The 26,949-nt window shown below is 45.6% G+C and overlaps 1 long non-coding RNA gene across 1 annotated transcript in view; it reads right to left on the reverse strand.

Moving 5' to 3' along the window:
- Positions 1 to 26,949, reverse strand: part of LOC126162974 (uncharacterized) — a 523,342-nt gene that overhangs the window by 115,627 nt on the left and 380,766 nt on the right. Inside the window, exon 2 of the long non-coding RNA XR_007535142.1 lies at positions 9,922 to 10,001. This is a non-coding gene — a long non-coding RNA (uncharacterized LOC126162974). The remainder of the gene's footprint in view (positions 1 to 9,921; positions 10,002 to 26,949) is intronic.

Genomic DNA, 26,949 nt, shown 5'->3' on the forward strand with positions numbered 1-26,949 from the left:
CTACTTCCGATTGTACCACAACGGCGGTAACGTGTATACGTCACAGAGACGGCGTATCGGAAATAGTCGATAACACCTAGGAAACGGAAGTATGAAAAAAAAAGAAAAACTGGGGAAGTGTGAATAGGACCCGCGCTGTAATGGTTCTGTACAAACTTATTAGGTATATAGATAGTTCATCCACGGGTTCTGAGGAATGAGTTTGCGAGTATCAAAATGTGTGAGAGAAATAATATATCTTTTGACTGTATTGACTCAGCTTAAACGTGTTACACCACCAAGGGAGCGTGGATCTTAGTATTTGACACAAATTTGAACTTCATACATCTACCTGTGCTTAGAAAACGGTGCTAACAGACCGACAGACAGACGGACAACGAAGTAGTCCTATAAAGGCCAATTCACATTGTCTGTCACATCACGTTACGTCAATTCCCTTAACCCAGTACCGAACGGTGAAAGTGACGTTGAAGTTTATTAACGACCAAAGGAAACTTCATGACATACGTTCTTGATCAATTTTATGTGGTAAATGCTGAGAAGCGAAGCAATATTTCAAAAGATCGACATTTATATGCTACCAAAATACATACATACATATGTAAAACAATATTTACAATGGAATAAACAGGCTCTGTTTACTTTATTCATTATGCAGTCTTGGAGTGCCTGCGTTATTCCGAATAACTACGCAATGCTCCTTCGTACACGTATGCATGCATGTCCGAAGGAATATTGCATCGTGACTGGGAATAACACAGGCACTACAATATCGTATTTACAGGGTGTTTCAAAAATGACCGGTATATTTGAAACGGTAATAAAAACTAAACGAGCAGCGATAGAAATACACCGTTTGTTGCAATATGCTTGGGACAACAGTACATTTTCAGGCAGACAAACTTTCGAAATTACAGTAGTTACAATTGTCAACAACAGATGGCGCTGCGGTCTGGGAAACTTTATAGTACGATATTTTCCACATATCCACCAAGCGTAGCAATAATATGGCGTAGTCTCTGAATGAAATTACCCGAAACCTTTGACAACGTGTCTGGCGGAATGGCTTCACATGCAGATGAGATGTACTGCTTCAGCTGTTCAATTGTTTCTGGATTCTGGCGGTACACCTGGTCTTTCAAGTGTCCCCACAGAAAGAAGTCACAGGGGTTCATGTCTGGCGAATAGGGAGGCCAATCCACGCCGCCTCCTGTATGTTTCGGATAGCCCAAAGCAATCACACGATCATCGAAATATTCATTCAGGAAATTAAAGACGTCGGCCGTGCGATGTGGCCGGGCACCATCTTGCATAAACCACGAGGTGTTCGCAGTGTCGTCTAAGGCAGTTTGTACCGCCACAAATTCACGAAGAATGTCCAGATAGCGTGATGCAGTAATCGTTTCGGATCTGAAAAATGGGCCAATGATTCCTTTGGAAGAAATGGCGGCCCAGATCAGTACTTTTTGAGGATGCAGGGACGATGGGACTGCAACATGGGGCTTTTCGGTTCCCCATATGCGTCAGTTCTGTTTATTGACGAAGCCGTCCAGGTAAAAATAAGCTTCGTCAGTAAAACAAATGCTGCCCACATGCATATCGCCGTCATCAATCCTGTGCACTATATCGTTAGCGAATGTCTCTCGTGCAGCAATGGTAGCGGCGCTGAGGGGTTGCCGCGTTTGAATTTTGTATGGATAGAGGCGTAAACTCTGGCGCATGAGACGATACGTGGACGTTGGCGTCATTTGGACCGCAGCTACAACACGGCGAACGGAAACCCGAGGCCGCTGTCGGATCACCTGCTGCACTAGCTGCGCGTTGCCCTCTGTGGTTGCCGTTCGCGGTAGCCCTACCTTTCCAGCACGTTCATCCGTCACGTTCCCAGTCCGTTGAAATTTTTCAAACAGATACTTTATTGTATCGCTTTTCGGTCCTTTGGTTACATTAAACCTCCGTTGAAAACTTCGTCTTGTTGCAACAACACTGTGTTCTAAGCGGTGGAATTCCAACACCAGAAAAATCCTCTGTTCTAAGGAATAAACCATGTTGTCCACAGCACACTTGCACGTTGTGAACAGCACACGCCTACAGCAGAAAGACGACGTACAGAATGGCGCACCCACAGACTGCGTTGTCTTCTATATCTTTCACATCACTTGCAGCGCCATCTGTTGTTGAAAATTGTAACTACTGTAATTTCGAAAGTTTGTCCGCCTGAAAATGTACTGTTGTCCCAAGCATATTGCAACAAACGGTGTATTTCTATCGCTGCTCGTTTAGTTTTATTGCCGTTTCAAGTATACCGGTCATTTTTGAAACACCCTGTATCAGCTGACACCGGGCAAGCGTCCGCCCCCGGTAGCTGAGTAGTGCCGGCACGGTAGATCACCGTGTTCGGTCAGAGTGGCGGTGGCCCTCTGCAATAAAGAAACTGAGTAAGGGAATCAACGATCAACGTGGACGGCTGAGACCACACGCAACGAACAACACCGAACAAAATAAAGAAAAGAAAAAAGGAAAAAAAAAAGTAATCAGCGCGACAGAATGTCAATCTTAAGGGCCGGGTTCGATTCCCGGCTTGGTCTTAGATTTTATCCGCTCAGGGAATGCGTGTTGTGTTGTCCTCATCATCATCATTTCATCCCCATCGACGCGCAAGTCGCCGAAGTGGCGTCAAATCGAAAGACTTGCAGCAGGCGAGCGGTCTACCCGACGGGAGGCCCTAGTCACACGACATTTACATTTTTTACCGGGCAAGCGACTTTTCAAGTGAAATGCGTCGCCTTTACGGGGGAAGATAGAGTGCATAATGGATGTAAGAGAACAGGTCGTAGAGATTTGGTTGATAAGATATGCAAGTTTGGGTGTAGCCCTGAGTCGTGCTCGGACAGCCAAATGGTAGCTTTGCAGTTCGTGCTATGGATACCGTTTTGCCAGCACGGCAGCTCTGCGTGTTCGGTCAGAGAGCTGTCTGTTCTCTGTAACAAAGAAACTGAGTGAAGGTATCAATGATGCACTTCAACGGGTGTCACTTGACGTCCGCCACGACCACATGTAACGAACAATAACGAACAAAACTGAAGAAAAAAATGGTAAGGCGACCGCTCGCGATAAGCGAGAAATCCGTGTTCGAATCCAGGTCCGGCACTAATTTTCATAGTCATCATTCCATTACACAGCTGCTGGTTGTCCATGTTCGCAACTGCGAATACATTTCGCGTTATCCATTGTGTTTTGTTTCTTACGAAATTAATAAATTCATGAACAGCTGTATTCTTCTCCTTCGCTAGAGCCCGTTTTTCCACTTAAAATATTATTTAATTAAAACTGCCTCATCAACTTACGTTTTTGTTTATATACAGAGTGGGTGTCAGCTCCGCTCTGTTGCTGTAAAACAAATGTTCAAATGTGTGTGAAATCTTATGGGACTTAACTGCTAAGGTCATCAGTCCCTAAGCTTACACACTACTTAACCTAAATTATCCTAAGGACAAACACACACACCCATGCCCGAGGGAGGACTCGAACCTCCGCCGGGATCAGCCGCACAGTCCATGATTGCAGCGCCTTAGACAGCTCGGCTAATCCCGCGCGGCTACTGTAAAACCTAAACATGTTTTGCTCTCAGATACCTGTCCTCGCTTGTGGAAGAACACAAAATGAAAAAAATATTCAAGTCTTCACGGAACATTAGCAGTTTGCCAAGAAAACGAAACACAACATTAAAATAAAGGTTAAGAAGACACAAAACCACACCACAACATGAGTGTATGAACATGGTATCTGTTCTTTCGGAAATATCCGAAAGAACAGATACCATCTTCATATAGTTAAGGCTAGCCGCCCATTGACCTTCTTCTTCTGTGCTGGATGCACACGCATTGCCCGAACTCTTACGGGACTCGGTAAGATTGTTTGCGGCGAGTAATGAGTGTAATGGGAAGGGGCACTATGAATTTAGTGTGTGGGTATTTAGTTGAGAATGTGAGTCTCACGGGGAGCGCGCAAGGGATAAATACCTGCAGTCGCACTATCCTCTGTACCCTCGTGGTTTAGATGGATAGAGCGTCTGCCATGTAAGCAGGAGATCCCGAGTTCTAGCCCCGGTCGGGCCACACATTTTCAACTGTCCCCGTTGATGTATATCGACGCCCGTCGACAGCTTAGGGTATTGATGTAATTATCATTCCACAACATGAGTGACCGCGTCGAAAATAGGTTAAATTCCGATTTTAGCAGAAGGCACAGCAGTGAAAAGTCTTTCCTAGAAACCTTGACGTCACGTGACGTGACTTGATGATCCGTTGACGGCCTGTGTTAATGCTGGCAATTTGAAATGCAGTGTGGAATGTTTTGACGTGACGTGACGGCTAGCGTGAATTGTATGAACGCGTGGTGTCTGTTCTTTCGGATATGTCCGAAACAACAGACACCGCGCAGAATCTGCTGCCTTTATACATTATCTGTAAATTGAAGGTGGAGAGGGGAAGAAAGGAGACGGAAGGCAGGGGATCATTGCTGTCAGCTGCATAGGGGGCTCCGGGGTTCGAATGCCGATCCGATGTCTCGATGCAATTGACAGCTGTGATTCCCTCCCTCTCCTTTCCTTTCTTCCTCTCTCCACGCTTAACTTACATATACAGGGTGTTACAAAAAGGTACGGCCAAACTTTCCGGAAACATTCCTCACACACAAATAAAGAAAAGATGTTATGTGGACATGTGTCCGGAAACGCTTAATTTCCATGTTAGAGCTCATTTTAGTTTCGTCCACCTACGCTCAATGGAGTACGTTATCATGATTTCATACGGGATACTCTACCTGCGCTGCTAGAACATATGCCTTTACAAGTACGACAGAACATGTGGTTCATGCACGATGGAGCTCCTGCACATTTCAGTCGAAGTGTTCGTACGCTTCTCAACAACAGATACGGTGACCGATGGATTGGTAGAGGCGGACCAATTCCACGGCCTCCACGCTCTCCTGACCTCAACCCTCTTGACTTTCATTTATGGGGGCATTTGAAAGCTCTTGTCTACGCAACCCCGGTACCAAATGTAGAGACTCATCGTGCTCGTATTGTGGACGGCTGTGATACAATACGCCATTCTCCAGGGCTGCATCAGCTCATCAGGGATTCCATGCGACGGAGGGTGGATGCATGTATCCTCGCTAACGGAGGACATTTTGAACATTTCCTGTAACAGAGTGTTTGAAGTCACGCTGGTACGTTCTGTTGCTGTGTGTTTCCATTCCATGATTAATGAGATTTGAAGAGAAGTAATAAAATGCGCTCTAACATGGAAAGTAAGCGTTTCCGAACACATGTCCACATAACATATTTTCTTTCTTTGTGTGTGAGGAATGTTTCCTGAAAGTTTGGCCGTACCTTTTTGTAACACCCTGTAGTATGAATTAACCTTAAGGGTTCACCGAGCGAGGTGGCGCAGTGGTTACCATACAGCACTCGGGAGGACGACTGTTCAAATCCGCGACCGGACATCCTGATTTAGGTTTTCCGCGCTTCTGTAAATCGCTTCAGGCAAATGCCGGGATGGTCCCTTTGACAGGGCACTGCCGATTTCCTTCCCCATCCTTCCATAACCCAATGGGACAAAAGACCTTTCTGTTTGGTCCCGTCCCCAAAATTAACCAACAAACCTTAAGTGTTCCGCTTTTACTATTTAGTTACAGAACATTAAAAAGAAAAGCTCATACCAACAAAGGCCAGTTAATGGTTGATTTCTTAGTTTCGAAACTGTCGCGCTTGTGACGTGTGGAACGACAAGGTTACTTTTCCGGCGACAGCGGTTACGTTTCTTGGTACGAGGCCCCGGTGCCAACAGAGCGCGACTGCTGTGGGACTTGTGACCGTCGGGCAGCTGGGAGAGCGCAAGGACGGCGGTGGCGAGTCTGCAGTACGATGAGAAACCGACATCTTCCCGAAGCCGGCGGGCGCTGGTGCCGCGGTGGAAGCAGCTGGCAGTTTCGCGGCATCTCGCCAGGGGCCGGGCACTGCGCGATCGCCGAGGTTGTCCGAACGGCGGGCTGGGCCTCGAGGTGTCGAGGAGTCAGGAAGAGTCTGCGGCGCCGAGAGGAAGTGGCGACTTCAACTTGAGCCAGCCCCGAAGGCCGCTGCGGGTTGTGACTGACAAGTTGTGGGCCGGTGCCAGGTTGTTGTCTGGCGCACTGCCCACGATTGTTTGGGTGTCGGCGATGCTGGTCCAAGGAGTCACCGTGGGAGCGGTCAGTTTCTGGAGAGACACGAACAAAGCTCGTCTGCTAGCAGCCAAGTCCAAGGGGCCTCACGGAGCTGGTGTGGAGCGATACCGGGCGGACAGTGGTCAGTACGGTCGGCTGTAAGGTGCACAGAAACTTGAGGTAGCTGGTGCTGTCGTCTCGGGTCACATGCACAAAGGCTTCAGCAGATTACAAGGAGCGCTGAGTGGTTTTTGAGTTAATGCTGGTATTCTGATGACCATGAATTCAAGTAGAGGTACAGTGCTAGACACAACTATGAGAAGGTACGTTAATTGCAGCAAATTGTAATTCAGTGTGCTATGGAAATCTGTGGGCGGCTTGTTTGTTCGTTTGTGCGACGTGCTATAGTGAATGTTACGTCAGTAACTAAGCCTGTTAATTCAGTATCGCTGCGCGCGTGACTGTACTGATTAAATGAGAATAATCTTCATCATGTTGAGCCCACAGCTGATATTAAAGTTACTAAGTAATGAAAAACACCTCAGCTATATTTTTACACATGCATTGATACGACAGGAGCCGGCCGCGATGGTCTAGCGGTTCTAGGCGCTCAGTCCGGAACCGCGCGACTGCTACGGTCGCAGGTTCGAATCCTGCCTCGGGCATGGATGCGTGTGATGTTCTTAGGTTAGTTAGGTTTAAGTAGTTCTAAGTTATAGGGGACTGATGACCACAGATGTTAAGTCCCATAGTGCTCAGAGCCATTTGAACCATTTGTTACGACAGGTTTCGTTTCCTTAATATCTTCAGGTTGCCGAGTTGTGTTGAAGTCAAGAAATAAATGGTCTGGCTGTCGTATGTAGTGATGACTGGGTGTTGTGTGATGTCCTTAGGTTAGTTAGGTTTAAGTAGTTCTAAGTTCTAGGGGACTGACGACCATATATGTTAAGTCCCATAGTGCTCAGAGCCATTTGAACCATTTTTTGTCGTATGTAGATTACATACACAACATTAGATACGACAACCAGGGTTGAAACTGTTTTATTACAACACTGGTTCTGTTTTGTAAACAGTGATTTTGAACTGTGCTACAGTTTTGTTGTTATCGAACTCGTGGTCCACTTAAGCGTACTGAAAATTGTTGTCTTACGTGACTGCTTAAAAAAAAATGAGTAACTGGATTACTAATCATATAGAGCACCTCGCTCGGTGGCACAGTGGCTAGCAAGGTGGACTCGCATTCGGGAGGACGACCGTTCAATCCCGCGTCCGGCCATCCTGATTTAGGTTTTCCGTGATTTCCCTAAATCACTCCAGGCAAATGCCGGGATGGTTCCTTTGAAAGGGCACGGCCGACTTCCTTCCCCGTCCTTCCCTAACCCGATGAGACCGATGACCTCGCTGTCTGGTCTCCTTCCCCAAAAACAACCCTCATATAGATATGAACGTGTGTAGATGGGTACTGATGTTGGCAGTTGATGTTTTGGCGGTTGGGTGTAATTAGTAGTAAAACAGTAAGGAGTATTTAGTGGCTACAATACTGTTTTTTGGAGGGGGGACAGCGTTCGTTCTCTTCTTACTGGTTCAATGGTACCATCACTGTGAAAATCCAATAAATAACACTCGCTTTTACAACTCCCCCGGGGATCGATAGCTCATCTTAGGTTTAGTTTAAACTATCCACACGGCACAACTCCGTATACAGAAGTCACACGAGATTAAGTCATCTGAGTTTGGACATCTACAAATTAGTTGTACTCTACCTATCCTAAGCTGGACTGTTCTGTACAAGGGTGGCGCCAACGTACATTTCACGACTGCAGAAATAGAGAAAACGAGGCTCGAACGGAAGCATACAAACGGTCGTGTTTTCCTTGCTCCCTTTGCGAGTGGAATAGAAAAACGACTGACAATTAATGGTAAAAGATACCGCCCACCAGGCACCGTATGGTGGCATGTGGAGTATATACACACATCAAAAAAGTTCCCAGAACTCCTGAAGATAGACGTTGACTGTGGGTATTGTATCACAGACGCAGTCCCTTTGGCTGTTCAGAGATGTCACTGAACCTGCACAAAGATGTAAACAACCATGCATGAGCTGTGCCTATTAGACCGAGGGGGTCTGACAGCCGATCAGTTCCAGTCATTCCACCAAGACGGCTCGTGTTGTCTGTAGTTCAACCATGCCTAGACGGTCAATACCGCGATTTGGTCGCGTCCACATTGTTACTGTGTGCCAGGGAGGGCTCTCGATAAGGGAAGAAGTCCAGGCGTCTCAGAGTGAACGAAAGCGGTGTTGTTCCGACATAGAGGAGGTACAGAGAGACAGGAACTGTCGATGACATGCCTCTCTCAGGCCGCCCAAAGGCTACTACTGCAGTGGATGACCGCTACCTACGGATTATGGCTCGGAGGAAACCAGACAGCAACGCCACCATGTTGAATAATGCTTTTCGTGCAGCCACAGGACGTCGTGTTACGACTCAAATTGTGCGCAATAGGCTGCATCATGCGCAACTTTACTACCGACGTCCATCGCGAGGTCCATCTTTACAGCCACCACACCATGCAGCTCGGTACAAATTGGCCCAACAACATGCCGAATGGATCGCTCAGGATTGACATCACGTTCTCTTCCACCGCTGAGTGTCGCATATGCCTGCAACCAGACAATCGTCGGAGACGTCTTTAGAGGCAACCCGGCCAGGCTAAACGCCTTAGATACACTGTTCAGCGAGTGCAGCAAGGTGGAGGTTCCCTGCTGTTTTCGGGTGGCATTATGTGGGGCCGACGTTCGCGGTTGGTAGTCATGGAAGGCCCCGTAACGGCTGTATGATAAGTGAATGCCATTCGCCACCCGATAGTGCAACCATATTGGCAGCATATTGGCGAGGCGTTCGACTTCCCCGTCGCGCACACCTTGTGAATGACTTCCTTCAGGACAACGACATCGCTCGACTAGAGTGGCCAGCATGTTCTCCAGACATGAACCTTATCGAACATGCCTGGTATAGATGGAAAAGGGCTGTTTATGGACGACGTGATCCAGCAACCACTCTGAGGGATCTACGCCAAATCGCCGTTGAGGATTGGGACAATCTGGACCAACAGTGCCTTGATGAACTTGTGGATAGTGTGCCACGACGAATACAGGCATGCATCGCTGCAAGAGGACGTACTACTGGGTATTAAAGGTACCGGTGTGTACAGCAATCTGGATCACCACCTCTGAAGGTCTCGCTGTATCGTGGTACAACATGGAATCTGTGGTTTTCATGCGCAATAAAAAGGGTGGAAATCATGTTTATGTTGATCTCTATTCCAATTTTCTGTATAGATGTAGAACTGGAAAAGTTGTATTGCGAAACGGACTTGAACGCAGTGCATGTCCCCCGATATTAGCAAACCGGGACAGTTTCCCACATATATTAGTCCACCTGGTACAACAACTCATGAATTTTCAAGAAGATTGAAAAGCAATTTTGTTTCTTGAGTAGATGCAGTAGCTATGAACGACTGCATCAGATCAAGGGTTCATACTGATATAAACATTTCTATATGAGCAATTCCATCCAAGCGTGCTTCTCACTTTTAAAGAAACATCCTTTGTGTAACGATGTTCACCAAAAGAATAAATCATTACATATAAAAGTTGTATATTCTCTCTTCGTTTTGCACATATGAGAAGAAAGAATCGGCAAAGTTTCTTACCTGCCAGAACAATGTGATCCTTTGATGCTGGAAATAATATCTTTGCCTCTCTCCGCGACGATGTCAAAACGTCCAACCACCTGCAAACAAAATTAGAAAAAATGCAGTTGTGAATGGAATAAGTATAAAAAGAAGAGATACAAAATGTCATAAGAGCTGCTGAATGTTACTCATAAAGTAGGAGAAATGTCAAAACGGATACAATAAGCCAAAAATGTTATAAGAATGGAATTACAATTTCTGTGGTGGATTAGTGATTTACATTGTACTATATTTAGCATTGTCGAGGCAGCAGGTGTACTAACCAGTAGAGGTATATAGTTTGAAGAGAGACAGTGTGATAAGTCGGAGCAGGGCAGGGGATTTGGACCAAAATTTTCCAAACTACCATCTCTTGAAAATGCACCGCTGTGGAGCTAGGGTCTTAAATTGATAGCCAATAAGCGACGACGCACAGAAGTTCGTCCGGTTACCAATCTGTCTAGTAATGCGGTTTTATCAAACTTAGCTGCAGCTGCGCTATGTTGTGGTCGTTATGCTCAACTGCACTTCTTGCACAGTTGATTTAATAGCCTAGCTTTAGCCAGTAAACGTTACTGAAAATTCACCTCAGACAAAATTTTGTTTGCCTGGCTCTGACGAGTTGAAACTAATGCTCTTAATCATAATAGGTATTAGCTGGGGCAATTTAGTTTAAACGCACAAATTTCCGCTTGCTTGGCACTGCCATTGTGGTGTCACCGCCAGACACCACACTTGCTAGGTGGTAGCCTTTAAATCGGCCGCGGTCCGCTAGTATACGACGGACCCGCGTGTCGCCACTGTCAGTGATTGCAGACCGAGCGCCGCCACACGGAGGTCTAGAGAGACTTCCTAGCACTCGCCCCAGTTGTACAGACGACTTTGCTAGCGATGCTACACTGACAAATAAGCTCTCATTTGCCGAGACGATAGTTAGCATAGCCTTCAGCTACGTCATTTGCTACGACCTAGCAAGGCGCTATTTATCCTTTGCTATGTATCTAATGAAGCATGAACCATCAGACCGATGTACACCAATTATGGATTAAAGTTATGTATTACATCAACTACGTACTTTATTTATTAGACTCAACTCCTTTAATTGTTCCAGACCTCACGCCAATCTGCGTGAGCTTAAACGCGTGCATTTCGGCCTCCTCTAGCTACACGGTGTTGGCTCTTCTGCCAACACACCAGCCATTATGTCGTTTTATCGCCGTAGCTGCACAAGGGCGAGTTTCTACCCATGTTTCTTTTAAAAATTTCATCATTGCGGAATCCATTACTCTTCTCTGTCCTTATTACAAAGTCGTTTTTCTCAGCATTGTATCTGAGCTCTCACAAATGTCTATGTCATTTTTGCACTGGGTGTGTATACAAGCTTTATTTCTTTATTGTCTCTGTACATTATCCATTTAGCCAGCATCTAGAACGCAACGATCGTAATCGATGAACTTTAGAAACTACACTCCTGGAAATTGAAATAAGAACACCGTGAATTCATTGTCCCAGGAAGGAGAAACTTTATTGACACATTCCTGGGGTCAGATACATCACATGTTCACACTGACAGAACCACAGGCACATAGACACAGGCAACAGAGCATGCACAATGTCGGCACTAGTACAGTGTATATCCACCTTTCGCAGCAATGCAGGCTGCTATTCTCCCATGGAGACGATCGTAGAGATGCTGGATGTAGTCCTGTGGAACAGCTTGCCATGCCATTTCCACCTGGCGCCTCAGTTGGACCAGCGTTCGTGCTGGACGTGCAGACCGCGTGAGACGACGCTTCATCCAGTCCCAAACATGCTCAATGGGGGACAGATCCGGAGATCTTGCTGGCCAGGGTAGTTGACTTACACCTTCTAGAGCACGTTGGGTGGCACGGGATACATGCGGACGTGCATTGTCCTGTTGGAACAGCAAGTTCCCTTGCCGGTTTAGGAATGGTAGAACGATGGGTTCGATGACGGTTTGGATGTACCGTGCACTATTCAGTGTCCCCTCGACGATCACCAGTGGTGTACGGCCAGTGTAGGAGATCGCTCCCCACACCATGATGCCGGGTGTTGGCCCTGTGTGCCTCGGTCGTATGCAGTCCTGATTGTGGCGCTCACCTGCACGGCGCCAAACACGCATACGACCATCATTGGCACCAAAGCAGAAGCGACTCTCATCGCTGAAGACGACACGTCTCCATTCGTCCCTCCATTCACGCCTGTCGCGACACAACTGGAGGCGGGCTGCACGATGTTGGGGCGTGAGCGGAAGACGGCCTAACGGTGTGCGGGACCGTAGCCCAGCTTCATGGAGACGGTTGCGAATGGTCCTCGCCGATACCCCAGGAGCAACAGTGTCCCTAATTTGCTGGGAAGTGGCGGTGCGGTCCCCTACGGCACTGCGTAGGATCCTACGGTCTTGGCGTGCATCCGTGCGTCGCTGCGGTCCGGTCCCAGGTCGACGGGCACGTGCACCTTCCGCCGACCACTGGCGACAACATCGATGTACTGTGAGACCTCACGCCCCACGTGTTGAGCAATTCGGCGGTACGTCCACCCGGCCTCCCGCATGCCCACTATACGCCCTCGCTCAAAGTCCGTCAACTGCACATACGGTTCACGTCCACGCTGTCGCGGCATGCTACCAGTGTTAAAGACTGCGATGGAGCTCCGTATGCCACGGCAAACTGGCTGACACTGACGGCGGCGGTGCATAAATGCTGCGCAGCTAGCGCCATTCGACGGCCAACACCGCGGTTCCTGGTGTGTCCGCTGTGCCGTGCGTGTGATCATTGCTTGTACAGCCCTCTCGCAGTGTCCGGAGCAAGTATGGTGGGTCTGACACACCGGTGTCAATGTGTTCTTTTTTCCATTTCCAGGAGTGTACATTATACAGTAAGTCCCACGTATACGCAAACTTGCAACCGCACAATTCCATACAGATAATGTTCTTAAAAATACTTACATCCATAGTGCAAGAATTTCAACATTATACCATTATGTGTCCAGCGGTTACAATGTTGAATATGCGTGGCCAAAAAGGCAAATCAACTGAGGTGACATTTCCGTGATCAGCTGTGAGTCAAATCCCTTAGATACCTTGCTTGATGAGGTCCTTTATCTCTTCCCACCTCGTGCTAATCTTTCAATGTCTGCATATTAATCAAACATAACATTAAATTTCCTTGCAGATTAAAACTGTGTGCCCGACCGAGACTCGAACTCGGGACCTTTGCCTTTCGCGGGCAAGTGCTCTACCATCTGAGCTACCGAAGCACGACTCACGCCCGGTACTCACAGCTTTACTTCTGCCAGTATCTAGTCTCCTACCTTCCAAACTTTACAAAAGCTCTCCTGCGAACCTTGCAGAACTAGCACTCCTGAAAGAAAGGATACTGCGGAGACATGGCTTAGCCACAGCCTGGAGGATGTTTCCAGAATGAGATTTTCACTCTGCAGCGGAGTGTGCGCTGATATGAAACTTTCTGGCAGATTAAAACTGTGTGCCCGACCGAGACTCGAGCTCGGGACCTTTCATATCAGCGCACACTCCGCTGCAGAGTGAAAATCTCATTCTGGAAGCATAACATTTTCTGTAATGTACTCTACATATTGTAATATTTGCCCGAACCTGTAATTTTCCTGCCTACTTTTCATTCCAGCATCAGGCTACCTATACCTGTATGTCTTAACTGGTGCCCCGTCAACCTGTTTCTTCATTTGACAGTGGTTCGAACGACGTATTGCCTCTTTTACTATTTAAAGAAAATCCTTATTTTTTATGATTTTTCCTGTTTTTGGTAGTAACAGACATGTAGACACATCTAAATTACTACACTTGTGTCATTTGGCTGTTCTTTAATTTCTTTTAGGAGGGTCCTTTGGATAGTGATTTGTATAATAACGAATCACTAAAAAAGAATGGCGATAGAGCGATAATTTCAACAGTGTTCACAAGGAAATAAAACAACAGTCGAATGGCCGGCCGGTGTGGCCGTGCGGTTCTAGACGCTTCAGTCTGGAACCGCGTGACCGCTACGGTCGCAGGTTCGAATCCTGCCTCGGCATGGATGTGTGTGTTGTCCTTAGGTTAGTTAGGTTTAAGTAGTTCTAAGTTCTAGGGGACTTAGACCTCAGCAGTTGAATCCCATAGTGCTCAGAGCCAACAGTCGAATGACAATAAGTGCTATCATTTAGACAGTTTATTTTGTACGTTGTCGATCCATTTATTTTACATTCTTTCATATCGCAACATTTCAATACGTCCTGTCTCTTCCATTCGATTTTTCTCAGTGCCTTTGTTTCCTTCACTTACTACTAGTGATACTTTTATAATTTACCCCTTTAACAACTGCTACAAGTGGTTACATAGTATTTCTTCCATTAAGGTTCACACCCTGAGATAGAAATACTGTGGCAGTTATTCGATCCGTTTCGCAAACAGTGCTATCAGAGGTGATGAATACCTAACTTATTTATCCACTTAATTAGGAATATGCTGTGAGCCATAAGTGCTATTTCAGAAACATTTTTTTCTCCACTTTGTACGAATATTTGAGGTTACCAGAACCCATCGTTTCTTCGTCTCCACTAATCTACTTACGGAGTGAAACTTTCTCGCAGATTAAAACCGTATGCCGGACCGAGACTCAAACCCGGGATCTTTGCCTTTCGTGGAGTTAGAATCTCAGTCCGTCACACAATTTTAATCTGCCAGGAAGTTTCATATCAGCGCACTCTCAGCTGCAGAGTGGTTCAAATGGCTATAAGCCCTATTGGACAACATCTGAGGTCATCAGTCCCCTAGACTTAAAACTACTTACATCTAACTAACCGAAGGACATCACACACATCCATGCCCGAGGCAGGATTCGAACCTGCGACCGTAGCAGCAGCGCGGTTCCGGACTGAAGCGCCTAACGGCGCTCGTCCATAGCGGCCGGCGCTGCAGAGTGAAAAATTCGTGCTACACGTGGGGTCTCTCTCTTTTTAGCCGTCTTATGTAATATTGTATATAACGTAGTAGAATTATTTCACTTCCAAGTGTATTCCAGTGTCCTGCCATTTACGAAGTTGTTCTTTTTGTTTCTACTGCTCTTTCACAATGATAATTCCAGACTCGTTACCGTCTCAGTCGTAACGGAAGACCATCTTTTGAGAGGAAAGTGTTGTTGATACCGAGAACGCGTGTTTCAAAGAGAGTCAAGCAACGCGTTACTATATTTGTCCGAATATACAAGCGCCAAAGAAACTGGTATAGGTATGCGTTTTCAAATACAGAGATAAGTCAACAGGCAGAATACGGCTCTGCGGGCGGCAACGCCTGTAGAGAGACAACAACTGTCTGGCGCATTTGTTTGATCGGTTACTTCTGTTACAATGGCAGATTATCAAGATTTAAATGAGTTTGAACGTGATGTTATAGTCGGCGCACGAGTGACGGGATACAGCAACTTCGAGGTAGCGATGAGGTTGGAAGTTTCCTGTACGACCATTTCACGAGTGCACCGTGAATATCAGGAATCCGGTAAAAAATCAAATCTCCTACTTCGCTGCAAGAACGGGACCAACGATGACTGAAGAGAACCCTTCGGCAAATTGCTGCAGATTTCAATGCTGTTCTCGCTTCCCACGCCCGGGTTCCCGGGTTCGATTCCCGGCGGGGTCAGGGATTTTCTCTGCCTCGTGATGGCTGGGTGTTGTGTGCTGTCCTTAGGTTAGTTAGGTTTAAGTAGTTCTAAGTTCTAGGGGACTAATGACCTCAGCAGTTGAGTCCCATAGTGCTCAGAGCCATTTGAGCCATTTCAATGCTGGGCCATCAACAAGTGTCAGCGTGCTAGCCATTCAACGAAACATCATCGATGTGGGCTTTCGGAGCCGAAAGTCCACTCGTGTACCCTTGATACTGCACGATACAAAGCCATACGCCTGCGTGGGTCCGTCTACACCGACACTGGACTCTTAATAACTGGAATCATGTGTCTCGTTTCAAAGTGTATCGAGAGGATGGACGTAAACGGGTATGGAAACAACCTCATGAATCCATGGACCCTGCATGTCAGCAGGAGACTGTTCAAGCTGGTGAACGTTCTGTAATGGTGTGGAGCGTGTGCAGTTGGAGTGATATGGGACCTCTGATTCGTCTACACAGGTGATACGTCCGTAAGCAGGCTGTCTGATCACCTGCATCCATTCATGTCCACTGTGCATTCCGACGAACTAGGAAAATTCCAGCAGCGACGCCTCACACGTCCAGTATTGCAACAGAGTGGCTCCAGGAACACTCTTCTGAGTTTAAACTGGCCACCAAACTCCCAAGACATAAACATTATTGAGCATCTGGGATGCAACGTGTTGTTCAAAAGAGATCTACACTCCCTCATACCCTTACGGATTTATGGACAGCCCTGCTGGATTTATGGTGCCACTTCCCTCCAGCACTACTGCAGACATTAGTCGAGTCCATGCCACGTCGTGTTGCGGCAATTCTCCGTGGTCGCGGTGGCCCTACTCGATATTAGGCAGGTGGCAGGTGTACCAGCTTCTTTGGTTCTTCCGTGTAAGAGGCACATAATTACAAGCTGCACCTGGATGTAAAATTCACCCTTAATTTTGAGAGGGAAAAGGAGAGCAACTCAGTGGGAAAAAATTGTCACTTTGCCCGTTTACAAAAACTGTTCACACTATCGTCGCTGTTAATCACATTTTTTATGATCTAATGTAGATATGTTGCATAAAAATACCCGCCTTCTAATATGAGCCTTCACTGACGCCACTGTTAATTTCACTACCCGCATTTGTTTAATCAATGTTAGTATTTTCGTCACTCTCCTTCGAAAGTGCGTTACTCTTGCTACCATAAAGGGCGTTGGGCACGCAGCATTCCTTGAACCCTTTGATGGTAGAATCTGGTGATACTGTGTGCCATGAATAGAGAATCCACTCACACATACGGCTGACTGAGATTTTTAAAATATTATTAGGCTTGTCTTCAACGCAGGTACTGCATTCTTTACCTCAGGCGTGAGCTGAGCCTTAATAACATCCAACACTAGCGTAGCTCTCTTAGTCGGCAGCGCACAAGGTCTGCGATTCTAAACATTAGCTGATCAGTCCGTCATCAGTTCTGTAGCAGTCTGGCCTTTTTGTTGGTACCGAATTACAGTCCCTTAGGGATATTTTCCTTGGGCACAGTGTTACGCTTCGGAATAACATATGGAATAGAGGGAACGGGGTGACATTTTTCATCCAATTGCGTCAGGGTATTTATTTTTTCTGTGTTATCGGTTGCTCTTAATGAGACGCTGTTCGATCCTTTATCGCCCACTGTCACATTGCTCGAAATGTCCTAAAGGACGAGTTTCTCGTCGCCGTTGCAGATCTGCTGTAATAGTAATGTTACCTCCGACGTGTACGAGGACTAGTATAGTTTTAATTATCGCCTCCAAAAAATAAAGGTAGTATTGGGTTTGTTTGCCGGATCACGCCTGAAATCGTGGAACTTACAAAATCGCCGCGTCCCAGTATCACAGCACACGGCTAGATGGGCCAAAAAATGACGCACTTCATTGATAAAGTGGTTCCTTTAGCGGCGAATCTTAAATAGGATTAAAGATTCACTTGAAAATCGATTGCGTAAAGAACACTGCAGCTTTCAGGAGCACTGCAGCTGTGTTGATCTTAGAACAAAGTAATAACAATATTAGAAAAAGGATACGTTGCTACTCACCGTAAAGAGGACATGTTAAGTTCGAGACATGTACAGCCAAAAGACTGATACACACTTAGCTTCTGGCCAAAGCCTTCTTCAGAAAAGAAAACACACACACGTTAACACAAACTAGCACACGTCACGCACACATGACCGCCATCTCCGGTAGCTCGGATCGGAATTCATCTGTAACGTAGCAAAGCAAAGAATTTCCAGACAACCTTATACTAGGCGTTCACTGATTCTGAAAAGGTCTTCGATTCTATGAAATGTTAAGTTCTGCGACAGGTGCTGCGGAAGTATGGTATGGCATAGAAAATCTTAAACGTCATCAAAGATCTTTATGACCGCTACCATTGCTGGCGCTTCACAAGGGAAATCTTACAGAGTCAACAGACGTAACAACCGATGAGAAGAGGCACAGCAGGGACGAGAAGAGGAATCCAATCGAGAACCCACGAACGGTTGGTGGATTTGGACTTCGCAGACGACAAAGTGCGCAAAAACTCTTATCTGAACAACATGGCAGAAACACCCATTTCCATCAGAGTAAAATCCTTTCTGTCCCACTGCATCGTTCAGTCACTTTCTCGAAGTCCTTCATGGTAGCGGAAAACCAACTCTGGAATAACCTCTCGCATTATATTAGAGAACTGAATAACATCTCAAGCTTCAGAAGACAATGAATAACATGTCTACTAAACTAACAAAAATGGTTCAAATGGCTCTGAGCACTATGCGACTTAACTTCTGAGGTCATCAGTCGCCTATAACATAGAACTAATTAAACCTAACTAACCTCGGGACATCACACACATCCATGCCCGAGGCAGGATTCGAACCTGCGACCGTAGCGGTCGCTCGGCTCCAGACTGTAGCGCCTAGAACTGCACGGCCACTCCGGCCGGCACTAAACTAACAATAAGGATTAACATTGTCCGTGTATGCACTTGTTAGCCTCGCACATCCTTCTTTCCAGCCAGATCGTTTTTCCTAGTATTCTTAGCTGACGCAGTCTCCTTAAATTTTCTTTCCCCAGAACTCGCTATACCAGAAATTCTTTTTATATCTGCCACGTCTTCATTGTTATTACTGTGATAATTATTGTCAGTATTATTATTATTATTATTATTATCACTATGTGTAGCAAGCAGCAGCTACAGTAGTACAAATATTGTCAGAATTAACTTCATTAGTTCATAGTATTATTCACTCACAGTGCCACTTCAGACTTTCAGATCATTTTAATGCTATTCGTCATATCAAAACCGTTATTTCTTAGGAATCTATGATGTAAAAAGGGGGGAAATAGGCTGAAGGTGTGAGCTGACGTTTTGTGTTAGGGAGGTCGTTGGACTAGGATAGTCCGTGAAGCTGTGTTACCTATACTGCTACGAAGGTGTAATGACTAACACATCTGCCTAATAAAGAGGACACCCGGGTCAAGTCGTCGCACAAATTTTGATTCATTTCTTCAGCTTCTGTCACTATCGTAAAAAAGGTACTCCACGTGTAAAACCCTGGTCCGATGTAGGAGAGGCCCTAAGGCTCCTAATCAGATCAGGCCAAATAAATAAGTACATAAAAAATTGACAGACACGAAAAATAAATTAAAGCTCTAAGTGGATATTGCAAGTTTCAAGATAAATCTGGTAAAACAAACGAAATTAGAGTATATTCTGGGCATATGGAAGTGTCTCTGTTTGGAGGGGAGAAACAGGTGGCGATTGTCAGCTCGTCCTTGTACCTGGGTAGTGTGGTGACAGACGATGGTGGAGCTCCAGAAGATGTGAAAAATAGCATAAGGAAAGCAAATGGTGTGTTCATACTTGCATCCAAGGTGAGGGAACAGAAACATCTTGTGCCAAACCGCCGGCCGATGTGGCCGTGCGGTTCTAGGCGCTTCAGTCTGGAACCGCGTGACCGCTACGGTCGCAGGTTCGAATCCTGCCTCGGTTAGGTTAGTTAGGTTTAAGTAGGTTTAAGTAGTTCTAAGTTCTAGGGGACTGATGACCTTAGAAGTTAAGTCCCATAGTGCTCAGAGCCATTTTTTGTGCCAAACCAAATTTCGCATTTTTAATACAAATGCGAAGGCGTCCTCCTATATTTCAGTGAAAGTCGGAAAGTACACAATAATGTAACATCCACGGGAGAAAGCAGAGGCTGGCCGCTGTGGCCGAGCGGTTCTAGACGATTCAGTCCGGAACCGCCCTGCTGCTACTGTCGCAGGTTCGAATCCTGCCTCGGGCATGGATGTGTGTGATGTCCTTAGGTTAGTTAGATTTGAGTAGTTCTAAGTCTAGGGGACTGATGACCGCAGATGTTAAGTCCCATAGTGCTTAGTCATTTGAACCATTTGAGAAAGCAGAGATGGATGGGGCACATATTGAGAGAGCCAGACGCAGCAATCGAGAAGAAGGTATTGGAATGGAATAACCAGTGAATAACGAATAGAGACAGACCAAGAGGAATATGGATGACGACGGTGGAAGGGAAAAGCAATGAGAGTTGACTGGACCTGAGCGGCATTGAAGGAAATGGCCAAAGACAGAGATGCATTGCGAGTTTCGCTAGATGCTCTATGCGACCAAAAGGCCAAATCAATTCCGTCAAGCAAGTCATAGCAGCGTTCTACGATACGGTGGTTTGGGGATTTCAGTGTGTATCAAGACTGAACACAAGTGCCTGCGAATGAACAGAAAATTAAATACCTAACTTTTTTCCGAGATGACAAACACGAGAGCGTACTGAAAAGTAATGGCTCCGAATTATTTACGTGAAAACTCTTACAGATGTTTAAATAAAACAAACGTTATGAACATTCTACACCTTTATACGTCATGTTGTGATCCTGACAACGATCACATTTCTCCCGACGAGAGACCAGTTTGGTGATACCGTCAGTGTAGAATGTTTGACTTCGTTGACGGAGCCACAACCTCACCTCTGCTGCATCGCTTCATCGCTACCAAAGCGAAGTCTTCGAAGGTATTCTTAAGTTCTGGAAGCAGATGAAAATCGTGTGGGGTAAAGTCGGGACTGTACGGTGGATGATCGTAGACAGTGAACCCAAAGCTTCGGATCGTTGCAGACGTCGCAACGCTCGTGTAGTCTAGCATTGTCATGCTGAAGGAGATGGTGCTCCATGCGTGGCATGTTTTCTGCAGTTAGAAACTGGATTACAGCACGCTGTTTCTCACACATCGACACAGTGACGTTACATAACGCCTTGTTACACACCGCAATCCGGAGCCCTCTAGCGGCAGAGGGCTACAAATATATAGCGAGGAAGAATGGTAATAACGTCTCTTTTATGTAAAAAGCTTTAGGACTTTTCACATAAAAATCAGGATGAATTACTTTCCAGTAAGCCCTCGTAAAATTTCACAACTACACATCATATCTAACATTGTCAGAAAAATATGACAGAGTAGACATGTAAAGAGACATTTCCCACTAGGTCAGTACCCGAGTAGAATAGACCAGGAAATCGCTAACAAGACGTTGGTACGAAGTGTGCTCCGCCATGCTCTATACAGGGTCTCCCAGCAGAAATAGTCAGTATTCAGGGATATGACAGGAACGATCATTCGAAGCAAAAAAGTCTAATGGACCTTAAGAGCTATGAGCATTTCTTCGTCTTCACACTGTGAAATAAGTCTCTTCTACTGGAAGATCTTTGCTTTTCATATTTTAAGAGGTGTTAACTAAAACAAGAAAAACTGTCCAGTAGATGTGGGCTCTAAATTGCGTACTTTAAGACCTATGAGCATTTGTTCCATCTTCGCTACTGTGCTACACACGTCTCCTGCTGAACAAATGCTCAAAGTTTTTAAGATATGCAGTTTAGAGTCCATGTTTAATAGACAATTTTGTCATTCTTTGTTCCTTACTACCTCCTCCCAAAATACGGAAAGGAAAGAGGCTGGCCGGCCTGGGTGGCCGAGCGGTTCTAGGCGCTTCAGTCTGGAACCGCACTAATACTACGGTCGCAGGTTCGAATCCTGCCTCGGGCATGGATGTGTGTGATGTCCTTAGGTTAGTTAGGTTTAAGTAGGCCTAGGTTCTAGGGGACTGATGACCTCAGTAGTTAAGTCCCATAGTGCTGAGAGCCATTTGAACCATTTGAAAGAGGCTGCAGTAAAAAAGATTTGTTTCACAGTAACGAAGGTAGTGAATTGCTCGCAGCTCTTGAGTTATGTATTTTATATCACATGTTTACTACGCTTGTTTGCTTTGAATGACGCTTCCTGTCATATCTCTGAATATTGACAATGCCCTGCTTGAGAAATATATCTGTAGACGTAGCTGCAATAACTCGTAGTATAGGACCACACGAACCCTGTAGAGCACACGTGAATTGTCGGCCACCGGTGTTGCCTAATAGAACGTAAGCCGCCCCGGCATCACGCCGTTTGTTTACAGCTAGAGATCTACGTGCTGATAGCACAATACCTGAACAATACGCACTGTGCCAGTTCAGCTATCTTTGTCTCAGGTCACTCAATGACAATGCTTAGCCAAGAAAAGATACCTCGTCACCTGATCTACTTGCAAGTCTGCGTCTACTTCCCGCCATCACGTGGTGGCACACTTAATACTACTTCCTTAGACAAAACTAATTTCATGAAAAACTTTTCGTCATTCTTCAAGAGCCTGCTTGACGTGACGAAGGAAGCCGCTAAGACCATAACGATTGTGTTTGTTTCACTGTAATAGTGGTTTGTTATTTCAGTTATGATAAACAATGATAAACTGACAGTGCAGACTGGGAATACCAAGAAGAACAATTCTAAAAATACTAATTTGTTGACATCTATTATAAACACAAGTATTAGACAGTTACGTCAGGAGTGAAGAAATAAAAACGTTATATTTGTCGATGGCATTGTAAATATGTCAGAGATGGCTAAGTACTAGCAAGAATGGACAATGTGCTGAGTGGAGGTTTATAAGATGAATGTCCCAAACGTAAAACAACGTTAATAAAATGCAGTAAAATTAAATCAGATGATTGTGATAGAATTAGATTAGAAAATGAGACACTAACAGTAGTCGCTGAGTTTTGCTATTTCCACAGCTAAATAACATGATTATCGAATTATAGAGGATATAAAACACAGACTGGCAATAGCAAAGAAAAGGAGCTCTGAAAGAAGGAAATTTATTAATATCGAATATAACTTTAAGTGGTAGGAAGTATATTCTGAAGGTATTTGTCTGGAGTGTAGCCTTGTACGATAATGAAACATGGACGATAAACAGTTCAGACAAGAGGAGAATAGAAGATTCTGAAGTATGGAGCTGCAGAAAAGAGCTGAAAATTAGATCTGTGGATTGAGTAACTAATGAGGAGGTGCTGGATCGAACTGAAGAAAGAAGAAATGTATAGCTTATTTGCAGAAAGGTTTCTGAGGCTTCAAAGAATTGTTAGTTTCATAATGGAGGGAAGTGTGAGGTTAAATCTGTGGAGAGAGATCAAGGCTTGAAGACAGTAAGTGGGTTGTAGTAGTTATTCAATAGATGAAGAGACTTGCACAGAATAGACTAGAGTGAAGAGCTGCTTAGGACTGAACACCTCTACAACATAAGTAGGACTTCACATATTGTCAATGCAACAGGCTGCAGCCAACAAATGAACTGAAATTAACCGGAGTCACATTTTAAGCTTGCAGTAGACTGGAAAGTCATTCAGAAGAATTGCCTAGTGCGTTGGTTGCAAGGTGGCAGTGTTAGTGCCGATGGGCCAAGGAAATGGTACGACCCTCATTCTGGTTCCAGACGGCAGCAGCACGTTAATATACTCTTCAGCCGCGTCAGACAGGCAGAAATTGGCGATCTTAGCACAACTTGAGACCACTGCTGCACCCTGAGTGATACCTAGAGTCAAAATGTATCGTAAGTTGGAAGTTTTCTCACACATTTGGCCATGGTGCAGCCTCCTCAAGTGATTTAGCAAAAGAGCGTAACAGAGGAGCCGACTTGACGTTCAATGATACCCAACCCAGTATCCGATGTTGCTAATGCACGCCTGTGCGCTGGCGTTCCACTCGACGATAGAAGACCCGAGTTTTGATGGTGGAAGAAATTTTTACCACCAGTATTTTGCCGACAAGGGGAGGGGATGTGGAGGTATAAGGTGCTTGATCAAAACACTGAGTCAGTGGCCTATGTTCGGTTCCAGACCTCTCCACAGTGCCTTATTGAGTGAGAGCGTGTGGCGATGGTAATTCGTGCGTTGAGTAGGGATGTTAAGAACTGCGCTCCCCGCCTCCCCCCCCCCTTCCTTCGCCGCTCTCCCCCCCTCGTGCCCTGGAGGTACTCGACAGGAATAGGCTATTCGATAGCATCGGGTTTCGCCCTCTCCCTCCCATCATCAGCATAAACACAGAATGTCACCCATTACAGTCACCTACGCTCAAAAGCAACTCTTGAGTACCAGGTCTCACCCACCGACAGGAGTATGGAGCGGGTGATTAATGACTCGTGTGAATGCCTCCGTAAATGCCGCAATTACTCTAATTTTTCTGTTGCATAGGGACAGCAGCGTAGTATAAGCCAGCAAGTGACGTACTTATAAGTAGTGTCCAGTGTCACAGCCAGGTGATGTTAATTTTTATTCCTTTCCCATTCAAAATATCGGTAACAACCAATCGTAATTTTTTCTCCACCTAAAAGTCTGTGAACACTCGGTAAATACAAATGGACAAGCAAATGAACAAGCAAATTCGGAGGAGTCCTACCACGAACATTCTTGAGGAACTTGAAATTTATATACACATAAGAAATCAACCACAAGATATATTAAACGAACAGACCGATCTTAAAGAGCAATACTATTTAGAAAAAAATTATTGAAATACTCGAAAAAGAAAACGGATAAATGCAAAGCACAGCGAGCAGCCAAAGATGACACACACCAAAATAAAACCGTAACATCGTTGCTTAAATATATTCTCAAATGGTTCAAATGGTTCTGAGCACTATGGGACTTAACATCTATGGTCATCAGTCCCCTAGAACTTAGAACTACGTAAACCTAACTAACCTAAGGACAGCACACAACACCCAGCCATCACGAGGCAGAGAAAATCCCTGACCCCGCCGGGAATCGAACCCGGGAACCCGGGCGTGGGAAGCGAGAACGCTACCGCACGACCACGAGATGCGGGCAAATATATTCTCCGGAAACATGTCAGAGCCAATACAATACACACGAGAATATCACAATATACGATAAGTTAGTGAAAACAGAAGTTAATAAAAGCATACACGTTAAATACAAAACGCCTACTCAATAAACACTTATAAATTATTAGCACCTACGATCACTATAAACATAGACCGAACAACATACAGCAGCCGTAGATACACGTACAACCAAATAACGTGTATATTATCTGTATAAAAGTGCTTATTCTTTGTAAACATATTACATCGAGGCTCCAAATTACAGTCGTAACAAATTAATTACTACCTTAATTCAGCAAATACAAAACGACATTCAAATTACAGGTAGCAACGATGTTATATGTATGTCAATCCATCTAGGCAATATATACGTACGTATCAATCCGTGCTCAATGTTCTACTATAACACAAAATGTATAATGAAAATACACTCCTGGAAATGGAAAAAAGAACACATTGACACCGGTGTGTCAGACCCACCATACTTGCTCCGGACACTGCGAGAGGGCTGTACAAGCAATGATCACACGCACGGCACAGCGGACACACCAGGAACCGCGGTGTTGGCCGTCGAATGGCGCTAGCTGCGCAGCATTTGTGCACCGCCGCCGTCAGTGTCAGCCAGTTTGCCGTGGCATACGGAGCTCCATCGCAGTCTTTAACACTGGTAGCATGCCGCGACAGCGTGGACGTGAACCGTATGTGCAGTTGACGGACTTTGAGCGAGGGCGTATAGTGGGCATGTGGGAAGCCGGGTGGACGTACCGCCGAATTGCTCAACACGTGGGGCGTGAGGTCTCCACAGTACATCGATGTTGTCGCCAGTGGTCGGCGGAAGGTGCACGTGCGCCCATCGACCTGGGACCGGACCGCAGCGACGCACGGATGCACGCCAAGACCGTAGGATCCTACGCAGTGCCGTAGGGGACCGCACCGCCATTTCCCAGCAAATTAGGGACACTGTTGCTCCTGGGGTATCGGCGAGGACCATTCGCAACCGTCTCCATGAAGCTGGGCTACGGTCCCGCACACCGTTAGGCCGTCTTCCGCTCACGCCCCAACATCGTGCAGCCCGCCTCCAGTGGTGTCGCGACAGGCGTGAATGGAGGGGCGAATGGAGACGTATGTATCAATAAAGTTTCCCCTTCCTGGGACAATGAATTCACGGTGTTCTTATTTCAATTTCCAGGAGTGTAATATTACCCACATCGTACCACAGGTGGCTCGATAGTGGCAATTTAGCCGAAACAGATCTGTAGTGAAACGGAAGGGAATAAAAATTAACATAACATAGCAGCGAATCTGGACACCCCTTGTAAACACTCTAATATTTGTCTTATGCATCTGAAGAATATCTGTAGATCCTTCGCCGGCCGGTGTGGCCGTGCGGTTCTAGGCGCTTCATTCTGGAACCGCGTGACCGCTACGGTCGCAGGTTCGAATCCTGCCTCGGGCATGGATGTGTGTGATGTCCTTAGGTTAGTTAGGTTTAAGTAGTTCTAAGTTCTAGGGGACTGATGACCTTAGATGTTAAGTCCCATAGTGCTCAGAGCCATCTGATTTTTTTGTAGATTCTTCATTTAATACTGGTTATTGAAATTTAGGCATTCTGCAAGAGGCTGACAATATACGGATTTTTATCATTTCCCTGATGTTCTCCCGTAAGTCAAACATTTGACCATACGTCTGCCCTTCTTTCTGTACAGTATACTCGTATTACACAATCGCTTTAGTGCTGTTTGGTATGGATTCCACACATTTGAGTAAAACTGTAAGTGGGTTTGCACAACTGATTTAAAAGCAGTGCCCTTGTAGAATGACAACATTTTCACATTGTATTTTCAACGAACGAAAATCTGCCTGCCTCCTGCCTTACCTATGACTGAGCCTATGTGATCATTATCTTACATATCGCTACAGACTGATTATAAATGGTGAATTTTTATATCATAGTCATAGTATACTACGGTATTTTATTTACATTTAAAGCAAGTTGCCAGTGTTCGCACAAACTGGAAATCTTATAAAGACCTGACTGAATATCTTTGTTGAAGCGTAACACCTTTCATCGCGCCTGTGTAAGTAATAGACGGTAGCAGGCA

Source organism: Schistocerca cancellata, chromosome 2 (assembly GCF_023864275.1).
Source record: "Schistocerca cancellata isolate TAMUIC-IGC-003103 chromosome 2, iqSchCanc2.1, whole genome shotgun sequence".
Taxonomy (NCBI): domain Eukaryota; kingdom Metazoa; phylum Arthropoda; class Insecta; order Orthoptera; family Acrididae; genus Schistocerca; species Schistocerca cancellata.